The following is an 11365-nucleotide window of genomic DNA, read 5'->3' as shown; positions in this document are numbered from 1 at the left end:
TGCTTCTTTTTTCACAGTTCAGTATACCTTCTTTCCGGTTTCATGCTTGATCCGTGTTCAGTTTTTGACGGGCTATTCACCGGGCCATCTTAGAACTAAATATTACGAGTGTGCAATGGAGAGTTTGCCCTGTCAGGAAGCTGACGTCAGTCGGAGTTAAGTGGTTTGTTTGTGGTTCTCTGTTGTTTACGTTCCTACTTCAACCCTTCGGCGACTAACGACATGGTCGACACGAATGGGCAAAGAGTCTGCGTGAAAGTTTGTTTTTTATTAGGGAAAACTGGAGTCGGGACTACTGTGATGTTTCGGCAATCCTTTATTGATGATTCTTTATAGAAACCACAGATCTACGAGTGGTTTTCTCTTTTCAAATGTGGCAACATGTCAACTGAAGGCGTGCCCCGCCCCGATCTTCCTTCAACAGGAAGGAGTGACAAAAACAATCGCCACAATCAAACAAGCAATCGATGAAGATCGTCGAAAGATTATTTAGCAAATTTTTGAGGAAACGAAAGTGCCATGGAGCGCGGTACAGTTCATTTTAACGGAAGATTTGCACATGAAACTGGTGTCTACAAAATTTGTTCCTTCCTTGCTCACAGATGGGCAAAGAAAAACCGCGCGAAAGTTTCCTGCGATTTGAAGGGTGAAGTGCAGAACGGACAAAATGTTCTCGAAATAATTGTGACTGGGGATGAGAGAGGGTGCTATGGGTACGATCCAGAGTCAAAGCAAGCCTCGTGTCAGTGAAAACTCAAACGTCACCACGACCCAAGAAAGCACCTCAAGAGTAATCCAATATGAAAACATGCTGACTGGTTTTTCTCTTCAAGTCAGTTGCATTATCCACAAGGAGTTCATTCCTCCGGGACGAACAGTGAATCAACATTTTTAGGTGGGCGTGTTACGAAGATTACGAGAGAGTGTGCAACAGAATCGCCCAGAACAATGGAAAAATGGAAAGTGGTTGCTCCACAACGACATTGCTCCATCCCACACAGCTCTCATGGCAAGACAGTTCATGGGAAAAAACAACATGACGGTTGTGGCTCATCCAACCTACCCACCCAATCTGGCTTCATCTCACTTTCTTTTATTTTCCACGGATGAAGCAAACTCTGAAAGGAAAGCGATTCAGCGATTCAGTGGCAGAAGCGATGGGACAACTGCATTAATGCACAGGGGCAATATTTTCCACGGACTAAAGTACTGTGAATGTAGAGGTCAACAGTAATGCAAAATAACGAAAACTCCGATTATTTTTGGTCCTCCCCCCCCCCTCAAACTTTTTCGGCAAGTGGTCATCCTTCCTCCTTTTTACATGTGCAACTCACTTGAACTGTACAGCACTCATTCTCTCAGCCATTGACAGATCCATTTGCATCTCTCCTCTGATGTCTTCATTCATAATTTTATCTCTTCTAGTTTTCTGCAAGGCTGGTTGCAGCAACTTCGTTTCGCATGCTTGTAATTTGTTCAAATCTTCCTTGTTACTCAGACAGTACTCCAAGGTGTATGTCATAATCGGCAGGAGATACGTTTAAAACACGGTATGTTCGGCTCTCTTGTCCCGCAGAGGTACTCCACTACATTAAAAAAAAATTTGATCCTGAATAAATAGCGAAATTTTGTAGGTGAAGTTCGACTTCGTCGTGCATAAACATTTCATCTTCCTAATATTTAAAATGGGATCTGGATAAACTGAAAGAACCAGAGGTTGTACAGAGTTCCAAGGAGATCATAAGGCAACAATTCTAAGAAATGGGGGAAAGAAATACAGTAGAAGAAGAATGGGTAGCTTTGAGGGATGAAGTAGTGAAGGCAGCAGAGGATCAAATAGGTGAAAAGACGAGGGCTAGTAGAAACCCTTGGGTAACACAAGAAATATTGAATTTAATTGATGAAAGGAGAAAATATGAAAATGCAGTAAATGAAGCAGGCAAAAAGGATTACAAACGTCTCAAAACTGATATCGACAGGAAGTGCAAAGTGGCTAAGCAGGGATGGCTAGAGGACAAATGTAAGGATGTAGAGGCTTATCTCACTAGGGGTAAGATAGATACTTCCTACAGGAAAATTAAAGAGACCTTTGGAGAACAGAGAACCACTTGTATGAAAATCAAGAGCTCAGATGGAAACCCAGTTCTAAGCAAAGAAGGGAAAGCAGAAAGGTGGAAGGAGTATATAGATGGTCTATACAAGGGCGATGTACTTGAGGACAATGTTATGGAAATGGAAGAGGATGAAATGGGAGATATGATACTGCGTGAAGAGTTTGACAGAGCACTGGAAGACCTGAGTCGAAACAAGGCCCCCGGAGTAGACAACATTCCATTAGAACTACTGACAGCCTTGGGAGAGCCACTCCTGACAAAACTGTACCGTCTGGTGAGCAAGATGTATGAGGCAGGCGAAATACCCTCAGACTTCAAGAAGAATATAATAATTCCAATCCCAAAGAAAGCAGGTGTTCACAGATGCGAAACTTAACGAACTATCAGTTTAATAACTCACAGCTGCAAAATACTAACGCGAATTCTTCAGAGACGAATGGAAAAACTGGTAGAAGCCGACCTCGGGGAAGATCAGTTTGGATGCCGTAGAAATGTTGGAACACGAGAGGTAATACTGACCCTACTACTTACTTAGAAGAAAGATTAAGGAAATGCAAATCTACGTTTCTAGCATTTGTAGACTTAGAGAAAGGATTTGACAATGTTGATTGGAATACTCTCTTTTAAATTCTGAAGGCGGCTGGGGTAAAATACAGGGAGCGAAAGGCTATTTATAATTTGTACAGAAACCAGATGGCAGTCATAAGAGTCGAGGGACATGAAAGGGAAGCAGTGGTTGGTAAAGGAGTGAGACAGGGTTGTAGCCTCTCCCCGATGTTATTCAATCTTTATATTGAGCAGGCAATAAAAGAAACAAAAGAAAAGTTCGGAGTAGGTATTAAAATCCATGGAGAAAAAATAAAAACTTCGAGGTTTGTGGATCGTAATTCTGTCAGAGACAGCAGGGGACTTGGAAGAGCAGTTAAACGAAATTAACAGTGTCTTGAAAGGAGGGTATAAGATGAACATCACCAAAAGCAAAACGAAGATAATGAAATGTAGTCGAATTAAGTCGGGTGATGCTGAAGGAATTAGATTAGAAAATGAGACACTTGAAGTAGTAAAGTAGTTTTGCTATTTGGGGAGCAAAATAACTGATGATGGTCGAAGTAGAGAGGATATAAATTGTAGACTGGCAATGGCAAGGTAAGCGTTTCTGAAGAAGAAAAATTTGTTAACATCGAGTATAGATTTAAATGTCAGGAAGTCGTTGCTTAAAGTATTTGTATGGAGTGTAGCCATGTATGGAAGTGAAACGTGGACGATAAATAGTTTGGACAAGAAGAGAATAGAAGCTTTCGAAATGTGGTGCTACAGAAGAATGCTAAAGATTAGATGGGAAGAACACATAACTAATGAGGAGGTATTGAATAGAATTGGGGAGAAAAGGAGTTTGTGGCACATCTTGACTAGAAGAAGGGATCGGTTGGTAGGCATGTTCTGAGACATCAAGGGATCACAAATTTAGTATTGGAGGGCATCGTGGAGGGTAAAAATCGTAGAGGGAGGCTAAGAGATTAATACACTAAGCAGATTTATAAGGATGTAGGCTGCAGTTGGCACTGGGAGATGAAGAAGCTTGCACAGGATAGAGTAGCATGGAGAGCTGCATCAAACCCGTCTCAGGACTGAAGACCACAACAACAACATTCTTTTACGTTTTTATAACTGCTCGGCTCCAGAGCGACAATGTGCCGCTGGCAGTCTACCCTCGTCCTCATAGGTGACAGAATGAAACAACTTTTTTTATTAAAAAAAAAAGGATGAAATAGACGTAAGGAATTTTAGAGTTGATAGAATAGTGATATACGAGGACACTGACACGAATATAGACGATGAAATTCGCGAGGGATAGGAGAAATGAACAAAGGCTTCAGTCTAACTGAAAGAGTGATGGTTATTAAAAGTCAAAATAACGTAGCACGCCGCGCGGGATTAGCCGTCGGTCTCAGGCGCTGCTGTCATAGACTGTGCGGCTGGTCCCGGCGGAGGTTCGAGTCCCTCGGGCATGGGTGTGTGTGTTTGTCCTTAGGATAATTTAGGTTAAGTAGTGTGTAAGCTTAGGGACTCATGACCTTAGCAGTTAAGTCCTGTAAGATTTCACACACATTTGAACATTTTTAATGTAGCACACTGTCCGTCACTTTAAAAATCTTTATTATTGCTACCGGTTTCGATATTTTATAATAAGCATCAGACAGGACAAATTCTTCAGTAAAAACTTCTGTGAGGATACATTTGTGTCGTTCAATTCATTCTACATAACGTCAAAACCACGAAGTGGGCGGCCGAACTCACTCGTTGATCTTAAATGTTGCTCAGACGACTCGTGGTTCAGACATGTAGCACTGACAGTATTCTAACAGTCGTACAAATTTCCCAAAGTTCTATACAATTAATATTATGTTAATGACATACTGAATCGTTGAACAAAGTTTAATACCCATGTTTAGAATTCGATCGTTCGGTTCTCATTTTTGACGTTATGTAGAGAAGGTATGTAACGTCATCGACAGATGCAGAAAAAAATGGTTCAAATAGCTCTGAGCACTATGGGACTCAACTGCTGCGGTCATCAGTCCCCTAGAACTTAGAACTACTTAAACCTAACTAACCTAAGGACATCACACACATCCATGCCCGAGGCAGGATTCGGACCTGCGATCGTAGCAGTCATGCGGCTCCGGACTGAGCGCCTAGAACCGCTCGGTCACAGCGTCCGGCGACAGGTGCAGAAGTAACTTCTGGTAGCCACAATGTAAGTGTGTTCAGCGCCTTCTGTTCATGTTTATCACTGACTTTGCAGACAATATTAACAGTAAGTACCAGACTTTTCGCAGGAGATGCGGTTGTCTATAATGAAGTACAGATTGAAAAAAGCTACACAAATATTCCGTTGGACTTCCGTAAGATCTGAAAGTGTTACAAACTTGATAACGTACTTCAAATGTTCACAAAACGAAAAATCCAGGTAAGTGCGAGTTGGACTCGCGCGCTGAGGATTCCGTACAAACTTAATTATTTTTACAGACTGTTTGCCCATCCTGGGAATTGAGGATCTCTACGATTTTTGCCTGTTGTCGAACTCGTTACTGGAAAGCTATTCGTCTACCGGTTCCCGAGGAGAAGGGGCCTTGACAGACGGACAGACAGTCGGATACAAATGACAAAAAAATATTTTTATCAGGTGATATACTCTCACTAGAGACTGAAAATTTTGGATTTTTTTCTTTGCCTTTACTGTGAAATCTTGCTTCTTCCCAAATTTTACGATTCTAGGGCAATGGGAAGTTCGAGACTATCAAAATATATGACATAAATGGCTGTGTCTTTTGATGTGCACTGACCTTAAAAGCTTAAATTTTTTGCACGCCAATAGAATGTAGACCTTAGCACGTAAAATAAATGTCAACTAAAAATGTCTGCCCTATCCTGAGAAAAAAAATGGGTTTTTGACAGTCGGTCAGACAGACAGACCTACAGGCAGACAACAAACCAATCCTACAGGGCTTCCATTTCTAACGATTGAGGTACGGAACCCTAAAAAGGTAGTATCTGTCACTATAATATCAGTGAATCACAATTGGAGTTGGTCAAGTCATACAAATACATTAGTGAACAATTTGTTATGATGTGGAATGGAATGATCTGATTGGCTCAGTCGTAAGTAAATCATTTATAAGACTTTCATTGAATGGTAGGAAATTAGAGAGATGCAATCAGCCTTCAAAGGAGGTTGCTTACGGAACATCCATCCTGGAACACTGCTCAAGTGTGTGGGACGAGTACCAAATAGGACTAATAGGGGACACTGAAGGTATACAAAGAGGGGGAGCACGAATGGTCAGATATTCTTTTCATCCGTGGGAGAGCGCGACGGGGCTGCTCAGCAAACTGGTCAGGCAGGTGCTTGAAGACGGACGCAAACTACCTCGTGAAAGCGTCCTTACAAAGTTTAAAAACCTCCATTACTGAAGGCGACGATAACATGAAACTACTGAGCGCACACATGCGTTTAAGCAGTGTTTCTTGCCACGCTCCATACTTAAATGGAACGGGAAGAATCCCTAATAACTTCTACAGTGGAAAGTACGCTCTGACATGCACTTTACAGTGGCTTGCACAGTGCGTAAATGTAGATGTAGAGGTGTAGCGTCGTATACATTTCCCCGCATATGCTACAATTGAAAAATATTTTGCGCCTGATGATTATTAGTAAAATTCAAAACTGGTAAAATATTTCTGGCAGCTTACAGAGTGTAACACGATTTTCCCCATATACACCATTCAGTCACATTAACATGACCACCTGTTGAAGTCCTGAACAACCATCTTTTGCAGCACGGACCGCTGTGTGACGTGCAGGCAATAGGTCAATGAGGTTGTAGATGATATTGACAGTGATGTGGAACAACACCGACTCGAGCTGGTGTAGGTTTCTTGGTTTAGGACCCGTGCCGCGAACAGCCCGATCGCGGTGGTCCCACAGATTCTCCATTCCCGACACGCTTTTTGTACCCTCCACTGCTGGTGCTGCCACCTACCCTCTGTGAGTGGTTACTGCACGTTGACCGCGAACAGAGGCGGTGGTCACACTAATGTGACTAGACTTTGTATCTGCAAACTGTGCGCCGCCAACTACTGAAGAATATTAAATTATAATTCCTGAAGAGGATGTAATGAGCCAGTGCAGGAACCTCACCGTGGATTCGCCCAACAGCTTGGTGCCTGCGCTCTTTGCGCGCCTACAGTGGTGCTGCCGCGGAGAAGGTGATGTCATTTAAAGAGCCGGCCGGGCTTGTTTGTGGCAGGGGCAGGGGCAGGCTTTAAAAGGCCCACGCGCCGCCAGCTGAGGCCGCGCAGGCCGTATTTGGCGCGCCCGGCGCCGACCCACGGCCCGCCAGGCGGACGGGTCCCGCCCGCCGCGGCGCCCACGTGTTCCGTGTTCCGCGGCTTTGTTGCTCCTATTAGCGCTCGCGAGGCTTTCGACGCGAGGTATTTTACGGCCCACACTCGTGCGACACGCCAACTTTCCACGCAGCCCTGTCGAGCTACGTGCCTCAGGGGCGGACCCCTTGTGTAGCTCTCTTGTTTCCGACGTTGCTTCAACGCCCTGAAAACATTCACTTAAAGTTCCTTCCCTTCTGTACTCGTAGTTCTGTATCAGTGGCTCTCACACTGTAGATAATTACCCGCTCAGGGTTAAAATTAAATTTTCTGAGAGGTACAAAAGAAAAGCGTACGACTTTGTTTCAGTCAAGAAATTAAACTACCTTTTTAAGATTAATACTTTTATCGCTTACGTTTCTAGCATTTGTAGACTTACAGAAAGCTTTTGACAATGTTGACTGGAATACTCTCTTTCAAATTCTAAAGTTGACAGGGGTAAAATACAGGAAGCGAAAGGCTATTTACAATTTGTACAGAAACCAGATGGCAGTTATAAGATTCGAGGAGCATGAAAGGGAAGCAGTGGTTGTGAAGGGAGTGAGACAGGGTTGTAGCCTCTACCCGATGTTATTCAATGTCTATATTGAGCAAGCAGTGAGGGAAACAAAAGAAAAATTTGGAGTAGGTTTTAAAATCTATGGAGAAGAAATAAAAACTTTGAGGTTCGCCGATGACATTGTAATTCAGTCAGAGACAGCAAAGGACTTGGAAGAGCAGTTGAACGGAATGGACAGTGTCTTGAAAGGAGGGTATAAGAAGAACATCAACAAAAGCAAAACGAGGATAATAGAATGTAGTCGATTTAAGTCAGGTGATGCTGAAAGAATTAGATTAGGAAATGAGACGCTTAAAGTAGTAAAGGAATTATGCTATTTGGGGAGCAAAATAAGTGATGATGGTCGAAGTAGAGAGGATATAAAATGTAGACTGGCAATGGCAATGAAAGCATTTCTGAAGAAGAGAAATTTGTTAACATCGAGTATAGATTTAAATGTCAGGAAGTCGTTTCTGAAAGTATGTGTATGGAGTGTAGCCATGTATGGAAGTGAAACGTGGACGATAAATAGTTTGGACAAGAAGAGAATAGAAGCCTTCGAAATGTGGTGTTACAGAAGAATGCTTAAGATTAGACGGGTAGATCACAAAACTAATGAGGAAGCACTGAATAGTGTTGGGCCCGCATCTCGGTGGTCGTGCGGTAGCGTTCTCGCTTCCCACGCCCGGGTTCCCGGGTTCGATTCCCGGCGGGGTCAGGGATTTTCTCTGCCTCGTGATGGCTGGGTGTTTTGTGATGTCCTTAGATTAGTTAGGTTTAAGTAGGTCTAAGTTCTAGGGGACTGATGGCCATATATGTTAAGTCCCATAGTGCTCAGAGCCATTTGAACCATTTGAATAGTGTTGGGGAGAAGAGAAGTTTTTGGCACAACTTGTGGATGACATCGTAATTCTGTCAGAGACAGCAGGGGGCTTGGAAGAGCAGTAAACAAAATTAACAGTGTCTTGAAAGGCGGGTATAAGATGAACATCACCAAAAGCAAAACGAGGATAATGAAATGTAGTCGAATTAAGTCGGGTGATGCTGAGGGAATTAGATTAGAAAATGAGACGCTTAAAGTAGTAAAGGAGTTTAGCTATTTGGGGAGCAAAATAAGTGATGATGGTCGAAGTAGAGAGGATATAAATTGTAGACTGGCAATGGCAAGGAAAGCGTTTCTGAAGAAGAAAAATTTGTTAACATCGAATATAGATTTAAATGTCAGGAAGTCGTTGCTTAAAGTATTTGTATGGAGTGTAGCCATGTATGGAAGTGAAACGTGGACGATAAATAGTTTGGACAAGAAGAGAATAGAAGCTTTCGAAATGTGGTGCTACAGAAGAATGCTGAAGATTAGATGGGAAGAACACATAACTAATGAGGAGGTATTGAATAGAATTGGGGAGAAAAGGAGTTTGTGGCACATCTTGACTAGAAGAAGGAATCGGTCGATAGGACATGTTCTGAGGCATCAAGGGATCACCAATTTTGTATTGGAGGGCATCGTGGAGGGTAAAAATCGTAGAGGGAGACCAAGAGACGAATACACTAAGCAGATTCATAAGGATGTAGGCTGCAGTAGGTACTGCGAGATGAAAAAGCTTGCACAGGATAGAGTAGCATGCAGGGCTGCATCAAACCAGTCTCAGGACTGAAGACCACAACAACAACAACAACTTTTATCCCCATATCATAAAAGTTACTGGTTATCACTTTTCCTTCAAATATTATCATTAACACGTGACACAACTTGAGCACCGAATGTGTGTACATCCCCCTCACATTGTCTGAATTGGGACTTGATGTTTGTAATAAATTCATTTTTGTCAAAGGAGAGCGGGACTCCCGCCTTTCCTGATTGTGCCTTCAGTTCAGTTGTTCTGGAGCTGTGTCTATCGAAATACACTCCTGGAAATTGAAATAAGAACACCGCGAATTCATTGTCCCAGGAAGGGGAAACTTTATTGACACATTCCTGGGGTCGGATACATCACATGATCACACTGACAGAACCACAGGCACATAGATACAGGCAACAGAGCATGCACAATGTCGGCACTAGTACAGTGTATATCCACCTTTCGCAGCAATGCAGGCTGCTATTCTCCCATGGAGACGATCGTAGAGATGCTGGATGTAGTCCTGTGGAACGGCTTGCCATGCCATTTCCACCTGGCGCCTCAGTTGGACCAGCTTTCGTGCTGGACGTGCAGACTGCGTGAGACAACGCTTCATCCAGTCCCAAACATGCTCAATGGGGGACAGATCCGGAGATCTTGCTGGCCAGCGTAGTTGACTTACACCTTAGAGAGAACGTTGGGTGGCACGGGATACATGCAGACATGCATTGTCCTGTTGGAACAGCAAGTTCCCTTGCCAGTCTAGGAATGGTAGAACGATGGGTTCGATGACGGTTTGGATGTACCGTGCACTTTTCAGTGTCCCCTCGACGATCACCAGAGGTGTACGGCCAGTGTAGGAGATCGCTCCCCACACCATGATGCCGGATGTTGGCCCTGTGTGCTTCGGTCGTATGCAGTCCTGATTGTGGCGCTCACCTGCACGGCGCCAAACACGTATACGACCATCATTGGCACCAAGGCAGAAGCGACTCTCATCGCTGAAGACGACACGTCTCCATTCGTCCCTCCATTCACGCCTGTCGCGACACCACTGGAGGCGGGCTGCACGATTTTGGGGCGTGAGCGGAAGACGGCCTAACGGTGTGCGGGACCGTAGCCCAGCTTCATGGAGACGGTTGCGAATGGTCCTCGTCGATACCCCAGGAGCAACAGTGTCCCTAATTTGATGGGAAGTGGCGGTGCGGTCCTCTGCGGCACTGCGTAGGATCCTACGGTCTTCGCGTACATCTGTGCGTCGCTGCGGTCCGGTCCCAGGTCGACGGGCACGTGCACCTTCCGCCGACCACTGGCGACAGCATCGATGTACTGTGGAGACCTGACGCCCCACGTGTTGAGCAATTCGGCGGTACGTCCACCCGGCCTCCCGCATGCCCACTATACGCCCTCGCTCAAAGTCCGTCAACTGCACATACGGTTCACGTCCACGCTGTCGCGGCATGCTACCACAGTGTTAAAGACTGCGATGGAGCTCCGTATGCCACGGCAAACTGGCTGACACTGACGGCGGCGGTGCACAAATGTTGCGCAGCTAGCGCCATTCGACGGTCAACACCGCGGTTCCTGGTGTGTCCGCTGTGCCGTGCGTGTGATCATTGCTTGTACAGCCCTCTCGCAGTGTCCGGAGCAAGTATGGTGGGTCTGACACACCGGTGTCAATGTGTTCTTTTTTCCATTTCCAGGAGTGTAGATAAAAAACCTGCGAATTCATCTGCAAAGGCCAGGCACTCAACAGCCAAATTTTTGATTCCATATCAAACCTGACTCCTTTCAACACCTTTGTCAATCATACCTTTTCGCCACTCACGAACACTTCCTTGAGTACACATTTGCCTGCCTGACTGCTGACCTGATTTCAAAAGCATCTGAAATCTCTCCCATAAACTTTGGAGGCGGTGTCAGTAAGAATTTGTCGAGTAATAGCTCTTGTTTCGTTATATTGTATAAGCCATATTCTTTCAAGGTTTCGTGAAGTTATTCGGCCATTTGAATTATAAGACTTTTGAAATCTAGGAAGTTCGTAACTAATTTATTACTTCTACATTTCATGTAAGAGAGATCATATTTAAGATTTATGATTTGTTTGGCACATGAACCTCCTTTCCTGAACCCTCCTTGCTATACAC

The sequence above is a fragment of the Schistocerca gregaria genome, chromosome 3 (genome assembly GCF_023897955.1).
Source record: "Schistocerca gregaria isolate iqSchGreg1 chromosome 3, iqSchGreg1.2, whole genome shotgun sequence".
Lineage (NCBI taxonomy): Eukaryota > Metazoa > Arthropoda > Insecta > Orthoptera > Acrididae > Schistocerca > Schistocerca gregaria.
Note: the sequence above shows the minus strand (reverse complement) of the source record.